Raw genomic sequence first — 24,782 nt, forward strand, 5'->3', positions numbered from 1 at the left:
GCGTGTAATATAGACCTCAAAAAAACCTAACTTCCAAAAAGTTAAATTTTGTCAACTACGGCAAAAGTGAGATCTTTTTATAGAACATTTCCTGTGACTTTGCAGCACCATATCGAGCATTTTTTCCCTTCTGTACTCTTTGAAGATAGAGGCCTATTTTTGCAATTAAGTTTCTTACAGCTGAAATCCCATAATCTTTGCAATTAAACTTCTCCTGACCTCATAGTAACAGACCATGAATGAGTTGAAAATATCTTTTTCTTAATAGTCTTTAAGGATCTGAAATGGAGAATGGGAATAAAGGTTGTGATAATCATATGATTCAAAATGTTTAATTCTGTGCAATCTAACAATGTCTAGAATTGCCAGTTTCCACCAGAGTCACTTGTATTTGCCTGGCAGTACAATGACAGACATGCACATGAAACAGAGGAAATGGATTGTGACCTCCCCTCCAACCCCCCTCAAAAAAAAAAAAAATCACAACAGCAACAATAAACATATCAGCTTGGGTTGTTTTAATGTTTAAGTCATAGTTAATATTCAACCTGTTAAAATCCTGTCAGAATCAACCCATTGCTTCCTGATTATGCTGCAGCCACCTGTGGGGTCACTAGAAGATGACTTCTAATACAAGTAATCCAGCCTGCGCCGTCTAGGATGATATGGAGATTTAGTTGGAGAGACCAGCAACTGAGAACGAAACACCACACAGATGGGCTCTTTGAAAATCCACCATATCCTGCCTTTTTCAATCTTCAAAATAGGTGAAGTGCCTTGGTTGTAGTAACTATGCTGCAGTCATAATGGAGCCTGGCTGCATGGACACGGTTTTTCACGACTTTCTGTGTGACCCACAGCATCTCATGAGAAGAACAACTGGTGAGAATAAATCACCACGAATTCTATAGCTGATGCTCTTCCATGCTGTGCCATGGAATGATTGTTTATTTAAATAACACCGCTAATCAATGCACTAATTTCCAACTAAATGGATACGGCAGTCTTACCACCATTTGAGTTTCTCAATAATAAGAAGGGGTGCTTTGAGCATTGCCAAGGCTTTGCTGAAAATTAAATATTCACAATTGTTAATTAAAAATGGATTTAAAGAGTGAATAGATTATGGATTTATCTGCATGAGTACAACCATCTGGGTGAGCAGAGTTGCATGTTTAAACAGAGAATAAACACACCATTTCTGGTGATCTGATGGGAGACAGGATGACAACCAAAGGATAGGAAAGGTTTGATATTCTTAATGACTATGATCATGACTCACTAATCCAACAATCATTTATAGGGTGTGCAAGGCATTGACTTAACTCCTTAGGAAGTAATAAGAGTAATCCGTGCTTTCTAATATCTCCGTAAAAACACAAGTGACCTCACTGAAGATTAAGTGCTAGAACTTAAATTCTGAAAATGCCCTGTCAGCCTCATCCAAATAATAATTCTAGCTCAACAAAGGAACATTTTCACTTTAATCTTCAGTAGTTAAAGTATCACTGAACTGGAGAGGGAAAGGGAGTAATTTCCTTTTAATTAAATGAAAAATAATGTGGAAAACATATCCCAAAACCAAACTTCTGAAATTTATGCCACAGACATTTTTAAAGCATGCTATAACCCATTAATAATGACTTTTAACTAGAAAAAACATAAACATGTCAGTAGCATTTGTTTAACAAGGAAACTTTGAAGACAATTATTAGAACGTGCCTAGTATATTTACAATATGATGGAGGGCATTTTTACTGTGCACCTTTTAAACTGTAAGAAATAAAACAATTGAAAATAAAGCTCACAGTGAGAGTAGATATGTGTGTTCATGTCATTCAATGGAAAACAAATACCACGTTTGCACATGTTTTCCTATATTAGATGTTATTAATTCATAATTATCACCAGAAAATGATCAGTTTTTAGCTCTCATGAGCAATAAGGAAAAAGATCTAGAAATCATTTAATTTATTTTTTCCCCCAAAACAAATATATGCCAAAAAATTATGATAGTAAGTGGGAAAGATTTCATTTGTTCATGATTAAAACAAAACATCAGTTCAGTTCAGTCTCTCAGTCACGTCCAACTCTTTGCTACCCCGTGAACCGCAGCACGCCAGGCCTCCCTGTTCATCACCAACTCCCGGAGTCCACCCAAACCCATGTCCATTGAGTCAGTGATGCCACCCAACCATCTCATCCTCTGTCGTCCCCTTCTCCGCCTGCCTCCAATCTTTCCCAGCATCGGGATCTTTTCCAATGAGTCAGTTCTTCATATCAGGTGGCTCAAGTATTGGAGTTTCAGCTTCAGCATCAGTCCTTCCAATGAATATTCAGGACTGATTTCCTTTAGGAGGGACTGGTTGGATCTTCTTGCAGTCCAAGGGACTCTCAAGAGTCTTCTCCAACACCACAGTTCAAAAGCATCAATTCTGCACTCAACTTTCTTTATAGTCCAACTCTCACATCCATACATGACTACTGGAAAAACCATAGCCTTGACTAGACGGACTTTTGTTGGCAAAGTAATGTCTCTGCTTTTTAATATGCTATCTAGGTTGGTCATAACTTTCCTTCCAAGGAGTAAGTGTCTTTTAATTTCACGGCTGCAATCACCATCTGCAGTGATTTTGGAGCCCAGAAAAATAAAGTCTGACACTGTTTCCACTGTTTCCCCATCTATTTGCCATGAAGTGATGGGACCAGATGCCATGATCTTAGTTTTCTGAATGTTGAGCTTTAAGCCAACTTTTGCACTCTCCTCTGTCTCTTTCATCAAGAGGTTCTTTAGTTCTTCTTCACTTTCTGCCATAAGGGTGATGTCATCTGCATATCTGAGGTTATTGATATTTCTCCTGGCAATCTTGATTCCAGCTTGTGCTTCCTACAGCCCAGGCTTTCTCATGATGTACTCTGCATATGAGTTAAATAAGCAGGGTGACAATATACAGCCTTGACATACTCCTTGTCCTATTTGGAACCAGTCTGTTGTTTCATGTCCTGTTTTAACTGTTGCTTCCTGACCCACATACAGATTTCTCAAGGGGCAGTGTATCAGAGGTATATATTCATGCAGAGTCAGAGGTATATATTGCTTTGTTAACTGCAGGAGAAGTAGAATAGAGATGCAACTTAGAATAGGGATAAAGTTAAGTTTGCCTTGGTATCAGTTAGGTGCTGCTATTTATTTATTTATTTATTTTTTTCGGCTGCACTGGGTCTTCATTTTTTTGCACGGATTTTCTCTAGTTGCCATAAGCTGGGGCTACTCTCTAGTTGCATCGCACAAACTTCTCATCGCAGTGACTTCTCTTGTTGCAGAGCAAAGACTCAATTGTTGTGGTGGCTTAGTTGCTCCGTATCATGTGGGATCTTCCTAGATCAGGGATCAAACTCATGTCCCCTGCATTGGCAGGTGGACTCTTAATCACTGTGCCACTATGGAAGTCCGGAAACTCTTTGTTTTTTATTATTGTGTTTCCTTGTTATGGAATGTGATAAGGAAGAGTTTTGGGAACAATAACCTGGCACACATTTGCTGATTTGTTTAGTCACTAAGTCGTGTCCTACGCTTTGCAACCTCATGGATTGCAGCACACCAGGCTTCCCCGTCCTTCACTATCTCCCAGAGTTTGCTCAAACTCATGTCCATTGAGTTGGTGATGCCATCCAACCATCTCATCCTCTGTCACCCCATTCTCCTCCTCAATTTTTCCCAGCATCAGGGTCTTTTCCAATGAGTTGATTCTTCTCATCAGGTGGCCAAAGTATTGGAGCTGCAACTTCAGCATCAGTCCTTCCAATGAATATTCAGGGTTGATTTCCTTTAAGACTGACTGGTTTGATCTCCTCCCTGTCCAAGGGACTCTCACAAGTCTTATCTAGCACCACAGTTCGAAAGCATCAATTCTTCGGCACTCAGCCTTCTTTACGGTCCAACTCTCACATCCATACATTACTACTGTGGAAACCACAGCTTCTTCTAGACCGACTTTTGTCAACAAAGTGATATCTCTGCTTTTTAGTATGCTCTCTAGGTTTATCATAGCTTTCCTTCCAAGGAGCAAGCTTCATTTAGTTTCATGGCTGCAGTCACCATCTGCAGTGATTTTGGAGCCCAAGAAAATTAAGTCTGTTCCTGTTTCTGTTTTTCCCCCATCTATTTACCATGAAATGATGAGACTGGATGCCTTGATCTTAGTTTTTTGAATGTTGAGTTTTAAGCCAGTTTTTTCACTCTACTCATTCACTCTCATCAAGAGGCTCTTCAGTTCCACTTCTCTTCTGCCATTAGAGTGGTATCAGCTAATTATCTGAGGTTGTTGATATTTTTCCTGGCAATCTTGATTCGAGCTTGTGATTCATCCAGCCCAGCATTTTTCATAATATACTCTGCATATAAGTGAAATAAACAGGGTGACAATATACAGCCTTGTCTTACACCTTTCACAATTTGGAACTAGGCCATTGTTCCATGTCCAGTTCTAACTGTTGCTTCTTGTCCTGCATACAGATTTCTCAGGAGGCAGGTAAGGTGGTCTAGTATCTCCATCTCTTTCAGATTCTCCACAGTATTTTTTGATCCACACAGTCAAAAGCTTTTGTGTGGTCAATCAGCAGAAGTAGATGTTTTTCTGGAATTCTTTTGCTTTCTCCATGATCCAGCCGATGCTGGCAATTTGATCTCTGGTTCCTCTGCCATTTCTAAACCCATCTTGTACATCTGTAAGTTCTCGGTTCAGGTACTGCTGAAGCCTACCTTGATGGATTTTCAGCCGAACCTTACTAGCATGTGAAAAGAGCACAATTGTTTTACAGTTTGAATATTCTTTGGCATTGCCCTTCTTTGGGATTGGAATGAAAATTGGCTTTTTCTAGTCCTGTGACCACTGCTGAGTTTTCCAAATTTGCTGATATGTTGAGGGAAGCACTTTAACAATATCATCTTTTAGGATTTGAAATAACTCAGCTGGAATTCTATCACCTCCACTAGCTTTGTTCATAGTAATGCTTCCTAAGGCCCGTTGACTTCACTCCAGGATGTCTAGCTCTATGTGAGTGACCACACCATCAAGGTTATCTGGGTCATTAAGAAATCTTTTGAATAGCTCTTCTGTATATTCTTGCCACCTCTTCTTATTCTCTTCTGCTTCTGTTAGGTCTTTACGATTTCTGTCGTTTATCGTGCCCATCCTTGAAGAAAGTGTCCCCTTGATACCTCCAATTTTCTTGAAGAGATTTCTAGTCTTTCCCATTTTATTGTTTCCCTCAACTTCTTTGCATTGTTTATTTAAAAAGGCCTTCTTATCTCTCTTTGTTATTCTCTGGAACTCTGCCTTCAGTTGTATATATCTTTCCCTTTCTCCATTGCTTTTCACTTCTCTTCTTTCCTCAGCTATTTTCAAATCCTCCTCAGATAACCACATTACCTTACTGCATTTCTTTTCTTTAGGATGGTTTTGGTCACTGCCTCCTGTATAGTGCTATGAACTTCTGTCCATAGTTCTTCAGGCACTCTGTGTGGCCTAAGTCTAACCCCTTGTCACTGTATAATCATAAAGGATTTGATTTAGGTCATACCTGGATGGCCTATTGGTTTTCTCTACTTTCTTTAATTTAGGCCTGAATTTTGCAATAAGAAGTTCATGGTCTGAGCCACAGTCAGCTCCAGGTCTTGTTTCTGCTGAATGTAAGAAGCTTCTCCACTTTAAGCTGCCAAGAATATAATCAATCTGATTTCGATATTGACCATTTGGTGTTATCTATGTGTAGAGTTGTCTCGTGTTATTGGAAAAGGATGTTTGTGATGACTGGTGTGTTCTCTTGACAAAATTCTGTTAGCCTTTGCCCTGCTTCATTTTGTACTCCAAGGCCAAACTTGCCTGTTACTCCAGGCATCTCTTGATTTCCTATTTTTGCATTCGAATACCCTATGATGAAGAGGACATCTTTTTTTGGTGTTAGTTCTAGAAAGTCTTGGAGGTCTTCACAGAACTGTTCAAGTTCAGCTTCTTCAGGCTCAGTGTTTGGAAATAGACTTGCATTACTGTGATGCTGAATTATTTGCTTGGAAACGAATTGAGATCATTCTATCAGTTTTAAGAGTGCACCCAAGTACTGCATTTAGGATTCTTTTGTTGACCAAGAGGCCTACTCCATTTCTTCTAAGGGATTCTTTCCCACAGTAGTAGATACAATGGTCATCTGAATTAAATTCATTCATTCCTGCCCATTTTAGTTCACTGATTTCTATGATGTCAGTGTTCACTCTTGCCATCTCCTGTTTGACCACTTCCAATTTTCCTTGATTCAAGGACCTTGCATTCCAGGTCCCTATGCAATATTGTTATTTACAGCATCGGACTTTACTTTTATTACCAGATACATCCGCAGGTGGGAGTCATTTCTGCTTTGACCTAATCGCTTCATTCTTTCTGGAGCTATTAGTAAATGCCCTCCACATTTCCCCCATAGCATATTGAACACCTTCCAACCAGGGGGGCTAATATTTCAATGTCATAACTTTTTACCTTTTCATGCTTTTCATAGGATTATCATGGCAAGAATACTGGAGTGGTTTATCATTCCCTCCTATAGTGGGCTATGTTTTGTCAGAACTCTCCACTATGACCCGTCCATCTTGGTTGGCCATGAACGGCATGGCTCATAGCTTCTTCAAGTTTGACAATTTCCTTCACCAGGACAAGGTTGTGATCCATGAAAGGGTTTATGATCATAATCTTTATGAATTATGCTTTTCAAGATCTGAAACATGTAAAATAAACACAAATTTCCTAGAAGTAATTGATATTTTATTCTAGGCACATATATCTTAGTTTATTTTTTTTTTTTAATTATAGTTGCTAATTTTGGGTGAATTATATAGCCAACTAGGATACACTTGTAGTCCTGAAGGTAGTTTGCCCACTTGGGAAAGTGTGATGTCTATCAGGTTCCTTTCAGATACAAACGTGACAAATTTGACCCAGGTCAAATACTCTGGTTGCACCCAATTGATTTGCTTTTTGAAAGTGTCTGATACTAAAATTTTCCAAATAATTATTCCAAGTATTAGCAAAGACTTACTGACCATCTTAGTCAGAAATCTTGTAGTATAGAAAAAAAAATGCTTTTTTCCCATGTTAAGCCCCCATGAATGTGTATACATTTATGAATTCAGTATCTATCTGAAATTTCCCATATTTGTTTTGTCCTTGATGTAAGGAAGAATATTATTGCTATCTCCAAAAACACAGATGTAGTCTGAGGTTAGACTTTCTTTTGAACAAATGCAAGCAAATTAAAAGCATTGTCCCCCCTGATTTAAAGAAGAAACAAAACCAAATCTTTTTTATGTAAACTAGTGATAATTAACAGTGATAATATATCTGAGTTCATATACATGATGCTTAAAAGCAATGTTTACAATTTTCTGTTTGATGCAATAGTAAAACATTTCATTCTCCTTATCTTTCAAAATAAAACTACAAGCAAAGTTATTTGATCAATTTTGTTTACTGCCACTGCTTATTTTAAATAACTCACTCACTTTTGAGGAATTAAGAAAATCAACTCTTTTTAAAATGTGAATTTACTTGTTTTAGTTCTTAGAAACCACAGAGGTTTAGAACATTTTTATAGCCTATCTCAAAATAAAGCAGGAATTTTGACATTATCTTTTATTTTTTCATATTATTTTATTGATTGCCAACAATGAACTAGGTAACATATTAAAGAAAGCTTAATTTTAGATCGCTAGATTTTTTTCCAAAATGATGAAGTTGCAAATACTCTTTTTCAGGCAGATAACATGAATCATGTTGAGTATAAGTGGGCCATAATTTGATATTTTAGTCATGGGTCTTCACTGAGTCCAAAGGCAGCCTTATTCTTTGAAAAGTAACGGGTTGTCAGTTAAGATTTGTTAATAATCATTTTAACAATGGGCTATAAACTGACCCATTACCTATTGTTGCATAGATTCTTTTCAGTGGTTTAATAATAAAGTTATTAGACCATGTATTAGATTCCTATTGCCACTGTACCAAATCACCACCGATTGCGTGGATTAAAACTAGGAAAATGTATTAATTTACAGTTTTGGAAGTCAGAAGTCCATGTGGGTCTCATTGGTCTACAGTCAAGGTGTTGACAGGGCTGCATTCATTCTGGAGGTTGTAGGGGAGAATTCCTTGCCTTTTTTCAGCTTCTAGAAGCTCCTCTCCTTCCTTGGCTCCATCTTAAAAGCCAGTATTCGCAGGACTCCCAACTTTTCTTCTCTTGTCACACCTCCTCCCCTGCCTTTGACTCCTGTGCCACTCTTTTCATTTATAAGGCCTGAGTTTGTGATTATATTGGTGCCATGCAGTAAATCTGGGTTAATTTCTGAAGAACTTTAATTTAGTCACAATTTGCAAGGTCCCTTTTGCCATAGAAGATAATGTAGTCACAGATTCTAGGAATTTGATTGTGGACATTTTTGGGGAGCCATGTTTCTCCTATATCAAATGCTTTTCTCATTATGAACAAACAACATACATCTACTGGGTTTCTGTCAAACTGGGATTTTTCTTTATCCCAAATATTTTGAACATTTTATGACATTGCCATTGTCAGCCAACTTGAAGAAATAAAAGGAAACATTAGAGATACAATTAAACATAAATGAGTCATTTGAACATGAAGTTGTCCAAATGAGAATATGGGTAAAAATATATTATTGATAATAAATTTAAAAAGTGTAACATTCCAATAACCTTTGATCTGTCACTTTGTTCTGTAAATTTTGACCTTTGATGGTGTCCCTTTCTGATTCCAGGAAAGTGAAAGAAAGGAATGTTTGCACATTTGCCATTGCCTGTTGGAGTCAAAATTGTCTTTGGAACAATAGCCAGTTAAGAGAGCTGAGGGTAGTCATGGCCTCTCCTGTTGGCCTTGAATGATCACAATAGGGTGTTTTTCTCTAAATGCCCAAAAGGGCAAATCAGAGTTTATCAGTCTCATTAATCCTGGCTTCCACGGGAGCTTGGGTGAAAAGGTGTAGAATGTGATCACTATGCAGCTTTCATGACCTTTCTATTGAGAGAGGATCTTAGCAAGGGACAGACCTCTTGTAAGTCTCAGGCTCCATGGGAGGTGGTTTGTTCATTCCTACATGAAGATGAAAGGAACCATATCGAAGTCAGTTCAGCAGAGATAGTGAAAAGGTCATTGAGACTGTATTCTCATGTCATGTATTCTCAATACAGACCAAGTGGGTGTAGCTTTATTTTTCTTCTCAATCTATTTCATGTCAGTGAATTTTTATTACCAAGAATAATGGATGTCTTGGTCATTTTCCTATAAAATAGCCTTGATCAGTAGTCAAAGAGGAAGTATTGGCATTGGATGACTACTTCATGTTTTTAATGCACTAGAGGTGTCTTTGTTTTTATCCTTGGCATCTTTTTTGAGATATATAGTAAAAAAAAAAAAAAAAATGAGTGGGGATAATCCAGGTCTTCTTTGGGTTTTTGAGCATGAGATGTATCGACTATAATCAAGGGTTTTTTTGTATCTTTGCTTCAATCTGTCCCTGACAGTATCATAGCTTAAAAGAATAAATTCTTAATTCTGTTAAATGAGAGTCCAAAGATACAAGATGCAGTAAGAATATCTTCTTGTGAGTATAAGGAGGGCAGTAAGCCAACTGTTTTCTGTCTGCACGTTCAATGCTTCATGAAACCATAAGTTAAGTGAAATCAAATAGTTGCATCACATGTGAACCCTTGGAACCTTTGTGAATCTTAGCAACATTTAGCATCAGATAGGGCAAAGGAAATGTGCCAAGTTGCTGCTACCTTTGCATGTAGGTTTTACTCCTTAGGAAATTAGTAGGGATGGTATCTATGGTCAAGTTGACCTTCTAATAATTGCATTAGTATCTACAGGAGACCTATAAGCAGTACTGTTCATTCTTCTGTACTACTCTGACTAGAAGTGTGGTTATCTGACATTACGTCATTTGGGGTAAACCAACAGGCCTTACCATGGGGACATGAATAAGCCATTGAATGTTATTGTGTTTCTCTTTGAATGAACACACACAAACACACACACACACACAGCCTAATTTTGGAACATTTAGAGAAGTGTCTAAGTGATTATAAAATTGAGTGATCTATTCTATTTACCATTAACACCTGAATTATACTAAATTATGATCATACAATATAGAGGGTGTCATTCTTATTTACTCAGTCCATTAATGTCTTACCATCTAAAAAGAAATGACCTTATAGTGCCAACCTTGGAAATCACACATTTCAAAGTTAATGAACTATCCTAGAAAAAGAAATATTTTTTCAGGACCAGAACAAATGACTGGTACATGGTTCCAGGTCCTGAGAAGTAAAGGTTTCTTTTCATTTTTCTCATTTATAACAGCCAACTGTTAAAATATTTCAAGGAGTCTACTGTTCTATTATAGTTGTGTTTTAGTGATGTTTAAGTGTACAAAGAAAAGCTATGACCAAACTAGACAGCATATTAAGAAGCAGAGACATTACTTTGCCAACAAAGGTCTGTCTAGTCAAAGCTATGGTTTTTCCAGTAGTCATGTATGGATGTGAGAGTTGGACTCTAAAGAAAGCTGAGCCCCGAAGAATTGCTGCTTTTGAACTGTGGTGTTGGAGAAGACTCTTGAGAGTCCCTTTGACTGCAAGGAGATCCAGCCAGTCAATCCTAAAGGAAATTAGTCCTGAGTATTCATTGGAAGGACTGATGCTGTAGCTGAAATTCAAATACTTTGTCCACCTGATGCGAAGAACTGACTCATTGGAAAAGACCCTGATGCTGGGAAAGATTGAAGGCAGAAGGAGAATGGGACAACAGAGGATGAGATGGTTGGATGGCATCACCAACTCATTGGACATGAGTTTGAGTAAGCTCCAGGAGTTGGTGATGGACAGGGAAAACTGGCGTGCTGCAGCCCGTGGCGTGGCAAGGAGTCAGACAAGACTAAGTGACTAAACTGAAGTGTACAATTCACAGATGTAGAGAGGAGATAAAAACTGAATGTATTTCAATAACACCCTTTAAAAAATAGCAAACATTCCATGTTTCAAGTGCTCTTCTGTTGATTTGCTTAACCTCCCCCAAAGTCTCACAGTGTAGGTGAGAATCATATTCATTTTGTAGACTAGGAGATCAAGAAATAAAGAAAACTCAGTTGCCTAGATATTAAATATCACAGCTGGATTTCATAGTCTAGCTGCAGATCAATGGCCTTGACCATTACACAGTACACTCCAACTCATTGAGTCATTTTTGAAAGAACCTTTTGACAACATCTCCAGAGGCAGGAGATGGAATTGATGCAAGATGAACAGCATTCGATTTGCATGATATGGATGTATATACAATACATGTGATAGATGGAATGTGTTAGATAAGGGCAACTTTGCAATTATGTTGTGGAGGATGTAGGCAGTTTGCTTTACTGGTTAGCAAGAGCTAAACTGTCTAAGTATCTTGTTCTCCATGGCTTCATGGAGAACTTATCCTGGTAAGCTTATCCCCTTACCAGGATAAGCTGTCTCATAAAAAATCTTACTGCACAGTTTGCCACCTTCTTAGTCATCCCCAACTGGACTCAAGGGCAGTCAATTCAAAGGCTTATGAGGAAGCTGTGATGTGGTCTGACTCACAAAATATGAACTCAGTTAGTAAGATTCTCTTGAACTAGAAAATTCTAGGAGAATGAGTCATTTAGCAGCAGGAACCAAACTTGAATGTGATAGAAATCAGCTGGAAAGATATGATGAACTTCACCAAAGTTATGAGGTAATAGAAACTATGAGTAAGCAGAGCAGTTTGGGAGAGAAAAATACAAAGTAAAGGATAAGAAAACTATTTTTTTCATAGGATATTAAAAGTAAGTTTTTGGGGTGTATTTGTGTCATATTGTTGGAGCAGCAGGGTGTAGAATAAAGATTCCCCCCTTACTGCTATTGAGATTTTTACACAGACTGTGCATCCAGTAATACCTTTCTTTTTGAGTCTCCTTTACAAGGTGGCCTTGTCGATAGCTCCGCTTCTCTTTCAATAGAAGCTGCTTATTTTTTTCCCTTATAAATGGAAACTGCTTTATACAATAAAGATGAGCTCAGAATTCTGTTTTATTGTGCTAGACAGTAGTTTCTGGTAGTTATTATTTCATAGCTTTTCCAGGTAAAGAGTTAGCTGTTTACTTGGGATTCAATTGGTGACATCTTGGGCATTTCTTTGAATACTACTGGCATGCGACAGTATTTAAAGAAGCATTCTCTGCTGTTCACTACGATGAATGTGTCTGAACTTCAAAGAATGGAAGTCTAGCCAAATTAGAATAATTTTTAGTGGCAGAAATAAAAAAGAAATATGTCTCTTGCCTGAACTCGATTTTAGATGTGGAATTGAAAGAGAAACAATTCTTATAAGAATCTATTTTTGAAGAAACTAGAAAATATACTTGGACTGATATTAATCTTTTCCTCAACTCTAATTTCTCCATAGTAAATTAAATAATTAGGCAAGAGTATCCATCTCTGCAAATGCAACTGATATCTTATTTTTCTTGCTATTTCAGACAAATTTTATAGATGACATAATACTGTATTATACAGTAAATTCACCCTAACTTTTCTCTTTTTGGAAACTATGCTCATCCCATTATTTCCAGATTTTTTTTTTTTTTTTTTTACATCTGGCAGTTAGTTGGTTGTCTGTAGCGTTTCTTCAGAGTTACCATACTAATCATATCTAACTATATAACTGGGAAGTTTTTATTTTGTTTCAGAGTTTATAATTAACAGGAATCAAGTTTCAGCCCACTTAAGTTAGGAGTTGCAACATAAATACGTTATGATTTTTAATTTATGAAAAAAATTTACATTAAATATTATTTTTTTTTCTACTGATAACTTTTGAAATGACATGCCATTTATTATGCTTGCCATTTCAGGTACATGACCAAGAATAGTTTCTATTGCAATTGACAGAAACCCAAACACAAGTGGAAAAGCATAAGGCATTTATTAGATGACTGAAAACATCCAATGGCAGCTCTGGCTTTAGATAGTTCAAATGGGGTTCTGCATCCTTTACTCTGGAATTTCTGGATCTGTCCAACAAATGTTGCCTTTTTATGAAGGTAAGATCGCCACGTGGCAGCAATAAAAAGCTCCAACACTAAAAGAATTCACACCTTCTCACCTGACCATCTGCTGGACCAGGGTATTAGAAAATTTTTCAGTTTCAAGCATCTTTCAAAATGAATATTATCTTAGAAGTGAACATTTTAAAATTATTTATTTGATTAATTGTTAGCTGACCATCTGCTGAGAGTAAGACAAACGAGGGACAACGGTAAACAAGAGAGGATTATAGCAAAAGAATTGAGAAACACTTGGAGGAAGTGGACATATGTTTAAGGAGAGCATTACTTCTGCTTTGTTTAGGTTTTGGAACAGGCTGGATCTGTAAAGGAATGGGTTGTTTTCATTTTATTTGCATCCATCCTCTATGCTTTACAATGTATGTCTTACGTAAGTGTTGAAAGTGACTAGTGACTTACTGCTTGTTATCACTGCAAGTGATGTTTGGTTCTGGTATTTCATAGAATCTAGCTGAGGCTCTTGAGTATAGTTATTTCTGTGATTTGCTGTAGTAACTTAACATTTTTTGATGACTTCTGCTTCTAAGTCAGTACCATTGATGAAATACAGGAAAATAATGTTCAGATGTTTTTGGACAAAAGCTCAATTTATCTCCTCCCTTCTCTCTGACTTTTCAGTCATTTATTTACTCATCTAGTCTCATGTTCTTGGATGCCTTTTTGACTCTTATGTTTGCCTCATTCCCTCTGTGTGGTCAAGGCCCAATTCTTTTCCTGCATCTCTCACATCCTTTGCTTGTTTTCCCTTCGCAGAGCCCTCTTTGATTTTCCTTTAGTGTCATAATATTCCCAGCTGTTTCTGGGATGCTTCTTTTTCTCTACTAGCCCCAATACTCACAACCCCTCAATTCAGGTTAAGATTTCTCTTATTTAATTCTGGACATATTGCTCTCTTGCACTAAAATTTCCTGGTTTCCTGTTACCTTTAGAATAAATACAAATTCTCCAAATTGGCATAAATGATCCTCCCTAATGCATAAATAATTCATACAAGATTTTCTCCAATGTAACTCTGCAGTAATGTATATAGCATATCATGGGAGTATAATCATGAGAGATATTATATGTTTATTAGAAAAATGAATATTTCTTGTGTTTTGGTCAGACTTGAATATTCACTGACACCTTTAATGCTATATGTTTTAATATCTCAGTTCCCTAGGTCCTGGAAGTAGTAGATACTTACATCATAAGATGATCCTAAATGAATTGACAGATATGCTGTCCTCCTATTTTTGCATATCAATATCCAATAAGCCTTTCAAAACTCCATCATAAAGCTATCACAGTTGTGTCACTCCATAAACTCCTTGTTCTCACATCCAGATGGCTCCTAGCTATATTTCAGTCCACTGTAGCACCTTATTTGGTTTCACTTCTTATCCTTACTTTGCTGTACCATATAATATAGTGATTTGCATGTTTATGTCACCCTCTCTCTCCAAAACATGAGAGCAAACATCTGGAAAATAGAGATATATTTAAACCTCAATTTTAGTCCTTGTTGTTTCCAAGACACATGATTTACTAATCTATGTGGTCAGTGAAATTCAAGGGTTCTTCGTTTGTTTGTTTCCATTCAGTAACTTCTGCTACTATTCTTACTATAGCAGGGCTATTTTTTCAAATGTAATCTTACGTGGAAATCCGTAAAAGAAGGGGAAAAAAAAGCACTCTAGATAGCAGGGGAGTGACTATTAAATCTTGGCCAAATATCGTCTTTTCAGCTACTTCTCGCTGTCTCTACAGAACACCTATGGCTCTGCTCAATACTGTCTGAAATCTACAGTGTTCAGTTTGTATGTCATGGTCAAGCTCGGAGAGGTCTTTCAAAATCACCACCTCTGTTATTGATTCAAAGTCTTATTTTTACACTTTGAATAAACTTTGTAAGAGACGAATACATGAAGATGTTTGTCGGTAAGTTGTGAGTGTATGTTTCCTACAGTTTCATTGTCCCCCTTATTGCAAATTTCTCTTCTAATAAATATCCTCCTCTCTTCTGGAAATACATGGACATTGAAGGAAAGAAACTTAAGTGGATAACACAATAAAATTAAATGTTTTCAGCAATAGATGATTTGGAAAGAAAGTGCATATGGATTTTACCTGTAATCTTTTGCCTTTCATTGTCGGCAGACGCTTTACCCTCTGAGCCAGCAGGGAAGCCCAATCTTTTGCCTTTCAAAGAAGAAAGCCCAAATACTAGAAAGCATGCACGCAAGAGTCAAAAAGAGATGGGTAGATTGATTTGGAGTAGAGTATTCTGTCACATTCTGAAAGGTTTGGGTCATCACAGCTAGAGGCAGGAGAGGACTCAGGTAAAAATATCCCTGGCTATGAGGGAAGAGGGCTTCTCTGGTAGCTCAGTTGGTAAAGAATCCACTTGCAATGCAGGAGATCCCGGTTCAATTTCTGGGTCGGGAAGTTCCCCTGGGGAAGGGATAGGCTATCCACTCTAGTGTTCATGGACTTCTCTGGTGGCTCAGATGGTAAAGAATCCACCCGCAATGTGGGAGACATGGGTTCAATCTCTGGGTTGGGCAGATCCCATGGAGGAGGGCTGGCAACCCACTCCAGTATTCTTGCCTGGAGAATCCTCATGGACAGAGGAACCTTGTGAGCTACAGTCCATAGGGTCACAAAGAGTCATACACAACTGAGCAACTAAGCACCCATGAGAGAAGAGGTTGGTTTTGCTGGACAGTGTTCCTGAGTGAGTATGAAAGCTTCCTTTGCATGACAGAAGAAAATTGCCTTGAATTCTTAGCTGAAGAGGTTATCAAGTTTTGTTCATCTCTAGAATTATGGCAACTCAATTAATAGCAACAAAAGAATACCTATAAACAAAGGGCAATCTCAGAAAAAGAGAAGAGGAAATGAAAGTAAAAGGAGAAAAAATGTTTGGTGGTTTAGTCGCTAAATTGTGTCCAACTCTTGCTATCCCATGGACTGTAGGCAGCCAGACTCCTCTGTCCATGGGATTTCCCAGACAAGATTACTGGAGTGGGTTGCCATTTCCTTCTCCGAGGGATGTTTCTGATCCAGATATCGAACCCAAGTCTCCGGCATTGCAGGCAGATTCTTTATCAACTGAGCTACCAGGGAAACAGTGATGATAATTGATCTCAGAGTATAAAAGTTAAAACACATGTATTTGGATCTTCACCAATTATAGTGTTCTAATAGCATTTCATTCTTCATAATCCAAGTCTTTTACTCACTTTCCCTCTTCTGGTTTTCTTTCCTTATATTGTCTTCTTATTTTACTCTTTGTCCCCCTTCCCTTTGCCTTTTTATTTTGTCACTATCAGGATGTTGGATGAAATATTTCCCATTGTATATTGTCTAGGAATTCCTGCTAATGCCCTAAGGATGCTGCAAAACCAATGCAGCAACACCACTGCTTTCTCAGGAGAGCTGATCAAGAGTTTGGCCTTCATCAAAGGTTGTTGGAGGCAGTTGAACAAGCTGAGCAACCCTAATCCGGTCACATCACTCCAGTCTCAATAGAGACTAAGTCTATGAAGAGGGTTTTGCAATTCAGGGACCTAGCCAGGGATGTTTGTAAGGCCAAATCACTATTGACAAGGATAGTTACATATGGTTCTAAAAGGAGGAGATAATGGTGTCTCAGCTCCTCAGACAAATGTATCTTTATGTATCCAACTTTCTGATCTACTTTGCCTCTATGTGACCTGATGGAGAATTGTCCATAGACTCCAGAGGGTGTCAGATGCACACCAGCATTTACGCCATTCAATTGTTTGGAGTATTTATGATGCATGGCTTTCCTGTGGATCAGCTAGTCAGTAGCTGACCTTAAGATAAAAAATTTTCTTCTGTAGGATGCTTGCAGAGTGAGGGAAACAGAGAGGCTGTGAAGAATACTTGCAGGTGGTGAGCTGTGTGAATGGAAACATTTTCCCTGATTAAAAATACCCCCAAAACTATGCAGTAGGGTGGAAAAGGTCAGTTTTCATTCTAATCTTAAGGAAAGGCAATGTCAAAGAAGGTTTAAACTACCACACAATTGTACTCATTTCACACGACAGCAAAGTAATGCTCAAAATTCTCCAAGTTAAGTTTTAATAGTATGTGAACCTAGAACTTCCAGATGTTCAAGCTGGATTTAGAAAAGGCAGAGGAACCAGAGATCAAATTGCCAACATCCATTGAATCATAGAAGAACCAAGAAAATTCCAGAAAAATATCTACTTCCGTTTCATTGACTACACTAAAACCTTTGTGTGGGTCACAACAAATCGCGGAGAATTCTGAAAGAGATGGGAATACCAGACCACCTTATTTGCCTCCTGAGAAAACTGTATGCACATCAAGAAACAGCAATTAGAATTGGACATGGAACAACAGGCTGGTTCCAAATTGGGAAAGGAGTACATCAAGGCTGTATATTGTCACCCTGCTTATTTGACTTATATGCAGAGTACATCATGCAAAATGCCAGACTGGATGAAGCACAAGCTGGAATCAAAGATTGCAGGGAGAAATATCAATAACCTCAGATACACAGATGGCACCACCCTTATGGCCAAAAGTGAAGAGGAACTAAAGAGCCTCTTGATGAAAGTGAAGAGGAGAGTGAAAAAACTGGCTTAAAACTTAACATTCAAAAAACCAAGATCATGGCATCTGTTTCCATCACTTCATGGCAAATATATGGGGACACAATGGAGACAGTGAGAGGCTTTATTTTTGGGGGCTCCAAAATCACTGCAGATGGTGACTGCCGCCATGAATTTAAAAGGCCCTTGCTCCTTGGAAGAAAAACTATGACCAACATAGACAGCATATTAAAAAGCAGAGACAGTACTTTGCCAGCAAAGTTCTATATAGTCAAAGCTATGGTTTGTCCAGTAGTCAAGTATGGATGTGAGAGTTGGACCATAAAGAAGGCTTAGCACTGAAGAATTGATGCTTTTGAACTGTGGTGTTGGAGAAGACTCTTGAGAGTCCCTTGGACTTTCGTATATATAAGAGACACAAAGAGCTCCGTAGCTGTATCCCGACCTGAGGCTACAGTAAGAAGTATGTGACTGGAAGAGGGCCCTGCCTGATGCCATTGTGGAAATCCATTTCCATTGTTAATAAGTCTGTGATATTTTATTTTAGCACCCCAGAAGGACTAAGACAGGAGTTTAATGATCTCTAGACAGTTCAGTAAACCTCATGCTATTTGGGTACAAAGGTGCACAGCACTTATATTTTCTGGTGTAACACCATGAAAGTTGACTGACATTACATGGCTGGCTTTCATAAAGAATGAGAATTCAGTCTTCTTGTTAGCATAACCAGCGCAATGAATAATTATCCAATTCATTGATTCTAATAACTTGACCCAGAATAATTTGCTATAATTCTAAAGTAAGCTTTTAATGGTCTTCTGTGTAATGATAGCTTCTGCTATTTTTGACAAATTTTAATTGGAACTTATTTCTCTCAAGCATAGGGATGGATTTTCTTTTGCTTTTCTAATAAATGAAAACAAAAAACTTTGACAAATTGCCTTCTTAGATGTGGTCTTTTTTATTTTTTAAGACAAGACCCTTTACACTCAAGCATGCATTAAAAAGCTGTAAAACTCAAGGAGCTTTCTATAGGATGCATCACTAAAAATCATCTCAGAAATGAATGGGATGGATGTGGACTAGCAGTTAGTTGTTTTTGTAGATGATTTGGGCAATTCAGGTGATTGAGGTAAGTGCTAATCTTACATAAATCACTGTGCAGGCACTGGAGCAGGTTATAAAAAGCAGTTTGGCATGCATCTTCATCATTTGTCTGCAGGAATGGGAGTCCTGACCACAAGGGATAAGTCACATTCTCCTTGACTCCAAGATGAATCTAAGTACCCAAAAGATAATGAGTTTTTATGAGTTTTATTAGTATTTTCTCTTCTTCCATCTAACTATCAAATTAAGATTGGGGAAAGAGACTTGAAACTCTCTAGATAGGTGTTTTGGAGACAGCATATCAGAAATCTGTTAGTAATCTAAAAACTAGAAGCAGAAATCAAGTATGAATTCAATTTTAGCTTTCTCTCTTCTTCCTTCCCACTCTCATCCTTTGGTTTGAAGAGAAAAAAGATAATATATGAGCAAACTTTCACTAGCAAGTGTACCGGGATATACTTTGAAGAAAACATTTATCTTGAAAATTCTGTTCTCTGATTCTCTTACCCTTTAAAATATCTCAATCTCCTGTGCCCAGAAAGTTTTTGGTGGAATTGTGTGCATTGCAGGGAAGGCTGCACATGTCAAAAACTGCAGTGGAATTCTGATTCACTTATACTAGAATCTATCGCTATGAATGACTATGCTCTTGCTTTATGTATTATAAATCTAGAATATAGAAGGCCTGAATCTTGTTCCTGTAAAGTGAGAAATTTCAAAACTCATTCCTCATTACAGAGGTCACCTCTTTCATTCATGACAAAAGCAAAAAAGGCTTTAGGAATCTGTTCACCTGGCCAGTTATAGTTTCCACGCCTTTCTGAAATACTTTGTGTACATTCTCAATTCTTCTGGCCCTCTGTAGGAGAGCATCTGTGGCTCCTTTTGTACCTCTCGGCTCTGTGACTAGGTGATGCAGAGGGCCATTCTGGGAGCACAGCAAAATGAGCACCTACCTCAGAAGGATTTTATCCTAAGCAACCATAGGAAACAATCTCATTAAAATAAGCAAAATTCAGTGGCTTTCACAACATGTGATCTTTCATCAGAGCAACTGAACTAAAAAACTCTTTCTTATTCATCTGTGTACGCAAACGTTTCTGAAGGTGATAAAAGCTGTAACATTATAAAATGAAAACTATTAGTTTCTACCCTGCTGACATATTTTTAAAAATCTGGCTTATTTTGGTACCTAATCCTTCTGATAAGTTCTAATCTATAACATGAAGAATTTCCTTTTTCCTTCTGAAATTCTACCATCCACTAAGTTAGTTCTTTTATGTTTGAAAGCTATACTTGTCCAGGGAGAGAAATCTAAGTATTTTGTTGAAACTCAGTTTGTGCCTGGAGTACCTGACCCAGAAAACACAGATTCTACCTCTGCCCACATCATTCTCACCCAAGGATTCATTTGTATTAATGAATCAAATCATTCACTAATGTATTCATTATCTAATTGGTAGTTTGTTTTATGATATTACAAACAGAGATAATGAAGAAGACATGACATTCCTAAACATGCTTTCCTCAAGCGATCCCAACAGCAGCCCCCATGCTGATATCAGAGCAGTCTGTTTTGTTTATATGTGTAGGGGCAGAAAATGGCACAGTGTTGTCTTTAGTAAAAGTGGCATTCACAATGCAGGGTTTTCTCCTCTAATTCACTACTACCAGGATTGAGCATGAAACTCCCAGGGGCCGAGTATCTCTAATTAAAAGACTTGATTTCTTGATGGCTATGAAATACTTTAGTGGTACAATAAATGAAGAGCAGAGAAGAATCAGATAGACATTGCAATGGAAACATGATGGGATGTAAGAGTAAGGAGCTGAAATGAAATTCAGACTCTAGGGTGAGTGGCAGCATAGTTTTTCTGGGGGCGTTGTAGCTTAAAGATGAAGAGTGAGAGCTCTGAGTTGGATGAAACCCAGACTCACTACCTCACTACCTGTGTGACTGGCAGAACTTCCGTAACTTTTCTGAGCCTTGGTTTCCATATCTCAGAAAGTATGATAACAGTCAGTGTTACAGGATTTTTTGTGAGGATTAAACATAGTAATAAACACAGTAATAAACACAAAGCACTTTGTAAACTGTATGGCAATCTAATAGCTCTCAAAAAATTTTAAATTTATTTTAAAAAGCCCTCCTCCTCCTTCTCCTCCTCTTCCATCATTTTATCATCCTCGTTATGAAGGAGCTTAGCAGATGGAAAGAATGCTAGTATCATTACAATGTTGTAGAGAGAGAACAGATTGTATTTAAGTGCGGATGCATGTGAAAATATTTTAAATAATGTCAGGACTGAGATTAGCGCAAGGAATCAAAAAGGAGAGATTATAATGATAAAAAGTTGGGATAAATGTTTGAAGCTTGATATAGAAATTGTGTTGTCATCAGAACAGAAGCAATTGTTGCAGCCACGAGAAGCAAGACAAAATTTTATAGGCCATTGGTGGGGAGACTTTTGATTAAGAATAAAAGATGATAGAAGAGCATTGAGAATGAAGAACAAAGGAGGTGTCAGAGAGGCAGAAGCAGAATCAGGAGAGCCTAGAAAGTCAGAAGTGATGCCTCGAGTGGTACGGTATAAGAGTGACTCCCATGTAGGAGTCACTAGTAACAGGGAATACTCAAAACTGGCGTTGTGTTTCTTATATATCAACGGATTCTGCAAATCTTATATTTTATACATGGAAGTTCCAGTCAGTTCATGTTTTCATACAGTAATAGCTGCAATCCTGGGCCTAATGCATTGGTTGAAATAAAGTTGTCTGCATGGAAAATTTATAGATCTGTTATTTATTTTGCTGCTGCAGATCTTTAGTCATCACTTGATTTTACTCAAACTTTATCAACTGCATAATGTAATTTCTCTTTGATTGCTTATTCTTCTTCCGCCTTTCTCTGCTGCACAGCGCAGGAGCAGCGAACGGCGGAGAGAAGATATCCCACGTCCAAGGTCAGGAGCTGTGACTGTGAGGAGATACCCCTTGTCCAAGGTAAGGAGTAGGGGCTTTGCTTTCCCGGAGCAGCTGTGAAGAGATACCCCACGTCCAAGGTAAGAGAAACCCAAATAAGACTGTAGACACTGAGAGAGGGCATCAGAGGGCAGACACACTGAAAGATCAATCACAGAAAACTAGCCAATCTGATCACATGGACCACAGCCTTGTCTAACTCAATGAAACTAGGCCATGCTGTGTGGGGCCACCCAAGACGGACGGGTCATGGTGGAGAGGTCTGATGGAATATGGTCCACTGGAGAAGGAAATGGCAAACCACTTCAGTATTCTTGCCTTGAGAACCCCATAAACAGTATGAAAAGGCATGTGCGGTTACCATTACTCTAACAATCTGAAGCCTGGTAACATGAGTGTACTGTCTCTGTTGCTTGGGTGAAAGCCTGGATAAAAGACTCAACCCTGTGCAGCCTCTTGTTTGCTTTGAGGGGTAGGGAGGGAGGAGGTGTGGCAGCTATTGAAGAGATTGAAGTCTTTGCCCTGTATCCTAGAAATGATCGAACAAATTCAAAGAGTTACTGTTATATGGGGCTTCCCTGGTGGCTCAGAAGGTAAAGCATCTGTCTACAATGCTGGACACCCCGGTCTGATCCCTGGGTCGGGAAGATCCCCTGTAGAAGGAAATGGCAACGCACTCCAGTATTCTTGCCTGGAGAATCCTGTGGACAGAGGAGCCTAGTGGGCTACAGTCCATGGGGTCGCAAAGAGTCAGACATGACTGAGAGACTTTACTTTCACTTTTCACTGTTATATGGGCATTCAATAGAAAAACCCATAACCAGAATACTAACACATTTGATAGATGTATAGTTTTTTTAATGAGGGTCACATAAAAATTGAAAGTCTTTCTTTTTCCTACTTTTTCTTTCCATTATCTCTATAAACAGTTTTTCATCTAACTCTCTAAATTCCAACCCCTTCCCTTCTTTACTTTTCTTGTTTAATTTTATCCTTCCCACAGTTAATATCTGGATAGCAAACACTAAAAATACCACAGATATGAAATAGTAAATGTTTTGTTAAGTACCATTTTTTTTAGTATTTGAACCAAATATAGTACCTATATACCTATATGTTGCCGTTCAGTCTCATTTACTGCTGATTGGAACCAATATACTTTAAAAGGAGTTATAAAATTATAATTTTTCTTTGACTAATCTCTGAATCCATACACCTATAGCTTAGTGTTCATTATAGATGCAGAATACAATGTTGATGGTGACAGAATGATAGAAAAACATGAATTCTCAAAGTTCCCAGAAATACTAAGCAATGGACTGAGGATAAGAATACAAAACTAGCTTAACATGCTGATAGAGAAAAAAAAACTAAACAAATTTCTGAATGTTTAAAGAGATTACTTGGAAGATTTAGAGAAAAAGTTGACAGTCAAAAATGGAAGATGAAAGAAAAGCTAGTGAATAAAAAGAACTACATAAATTTGACAGAAACATTGATCACTTTTTTTTTTTAAACAGTTGTCTGCTCTACTGCAGGCTCCTTGATTAATCTAAGAGTTTACGTACTACTTCAAGGTAACTTCATCAGAAAGAGAATAATTATTTCCAATTCTAAACCCACCTATTTATTTTAGTTCTAAACCTATTCACTGCAAATCTTACAACAATATACTGTAGCATTTAAAAAATGGTTCTTATTTGTTTTCATGACAAGAATTCAGCTTTGTCTAAATGTTCCATCCACCCAGTTCACTGCCATGTAGTTCTCATTGATTGGCTATTTACTGTGTGATGGGTGAAGAAAGCCCAGAGAGACACTGAAGGACCAAAAAATTAACATGCTTCCTTTACCCAGCACCACCTAAGAGTGCTTAATGTCAGCTACTGTATGTGTCTCCCCCAAATTCATATGATAAAGCCCCGAATCCTAATGTAATGTGTCGTAAAGGGCCTTTTTGAAGATTAATTAAGGTTAAATGAGCTTATTGGGTGGAACACTGATCTAGCAGGACTAGTGTCTTTGTGAAGAGAGACACAAGAGAGTTTTCTCTTTCATCTTTGTGTCTCTGTCTTTGCCTCTGTCTCTCTTCCCCAGCCCCTCACCCTGTGAGGATACAGGCAGAAGCCAAACTGGGAAGAGAGCTCTTACCAGAGCCTGACCTTGTTGGCGCCCTGATCAGGGACCTTCAGCCGCCAGAACTGTGAGAAAATTAATTTCTGTTGTTTAATCCACTGAGTCTATGGTATTTTGTTACAGCAGTCCAAGCTGATAAATACAGGTGCTTTAAATTTATTTTGGAACTTTAAAAATTAAAATGAATGAAAGGAAATTGAAACAACCATTTCACTCTTTGAGAGTCTTTGAGATTTCACAAAACTGATCCCTTCTTCGATTGCCCTGTCTTAGGAACTGACACCTTCTCTGACCTAGAAATTGTATTATGTGAAATTTGGCTGATGCAGCCTTCTTGTTTAAAGGATAGTATAGCCCAGTCACTTACATAAAGGTTCCTTCTTTAAGCAAGCAAGAAGTACAGCACTTACAAATTCGTGGAATATTTCCCTGGAGAGGTAATGGATATAGTTAGACACTGCGACTGCAAGGTAGATAGTTTTGGAAGGGGGAATCTCACAGTTGTCAAAGTTGGAACTGATGAGCATGGAGACCACACTCTGGCACAAGAGCAGTTTTGACATCACCAGGAGCAAGAGCAGGAGCAGGTGCGGCCCTGCTTAAATAAAATCCTGAGCCACTCTGAGATGATCTATTCACCCTTGGTTAGCAAAAGCCATCCTGTCCAGGGACTACTTCTCTCTCCCTGTTGATCTGAGCAGGGTTTGGTGCTGGAGTAGCTGGAGTGGGGAAGAGGCAGAACCTTACACTGTGTAAATTTAGATGGATGATGA

General features: G+C 38.1%; 1 long non-coding RNA gene across 1 annotated transcript in view; it reads left to right on the forward strand.

The window, feature by feature from the left end:
• The window catches only part of LOC145518248 (uncharacterized), a 138,125-nt gene extending 114,814 nt beyond the window's left edge, over positions 1–23,311 (forward strand). The window contains exons 4-5 of the long non-coding RNA XR_014062778.1: positions 12,986–13,174; positions 21,811–23,311. This is a non-coding gene — a long non-coding RNA (uncharacterized LOC145518248). The remainder of the gene's footprint in view (positions 1–12,985; positions 13,175–21,810) is intronic.
• The last annotated feature ends 1,471 nt before the right edge of the window (positions 23,312–24,782 follow it).

The sequence above is a fragment of the Giraffa tippelskirchi genome, chromosome 8 (assembly GCF_054371585.1).
Source record: "Giraffa tippelskirchi isolate mGirTip1 chromosome 8, T2T-mGirTip1v1.2.pri, whole genome shotgun sequence".
NCBI lineage: Eukaryota > Metazoa > Chordata > Mammalia > Artiodactyla > Giraffidae > Giraffa > Giraffa tippelskirchi.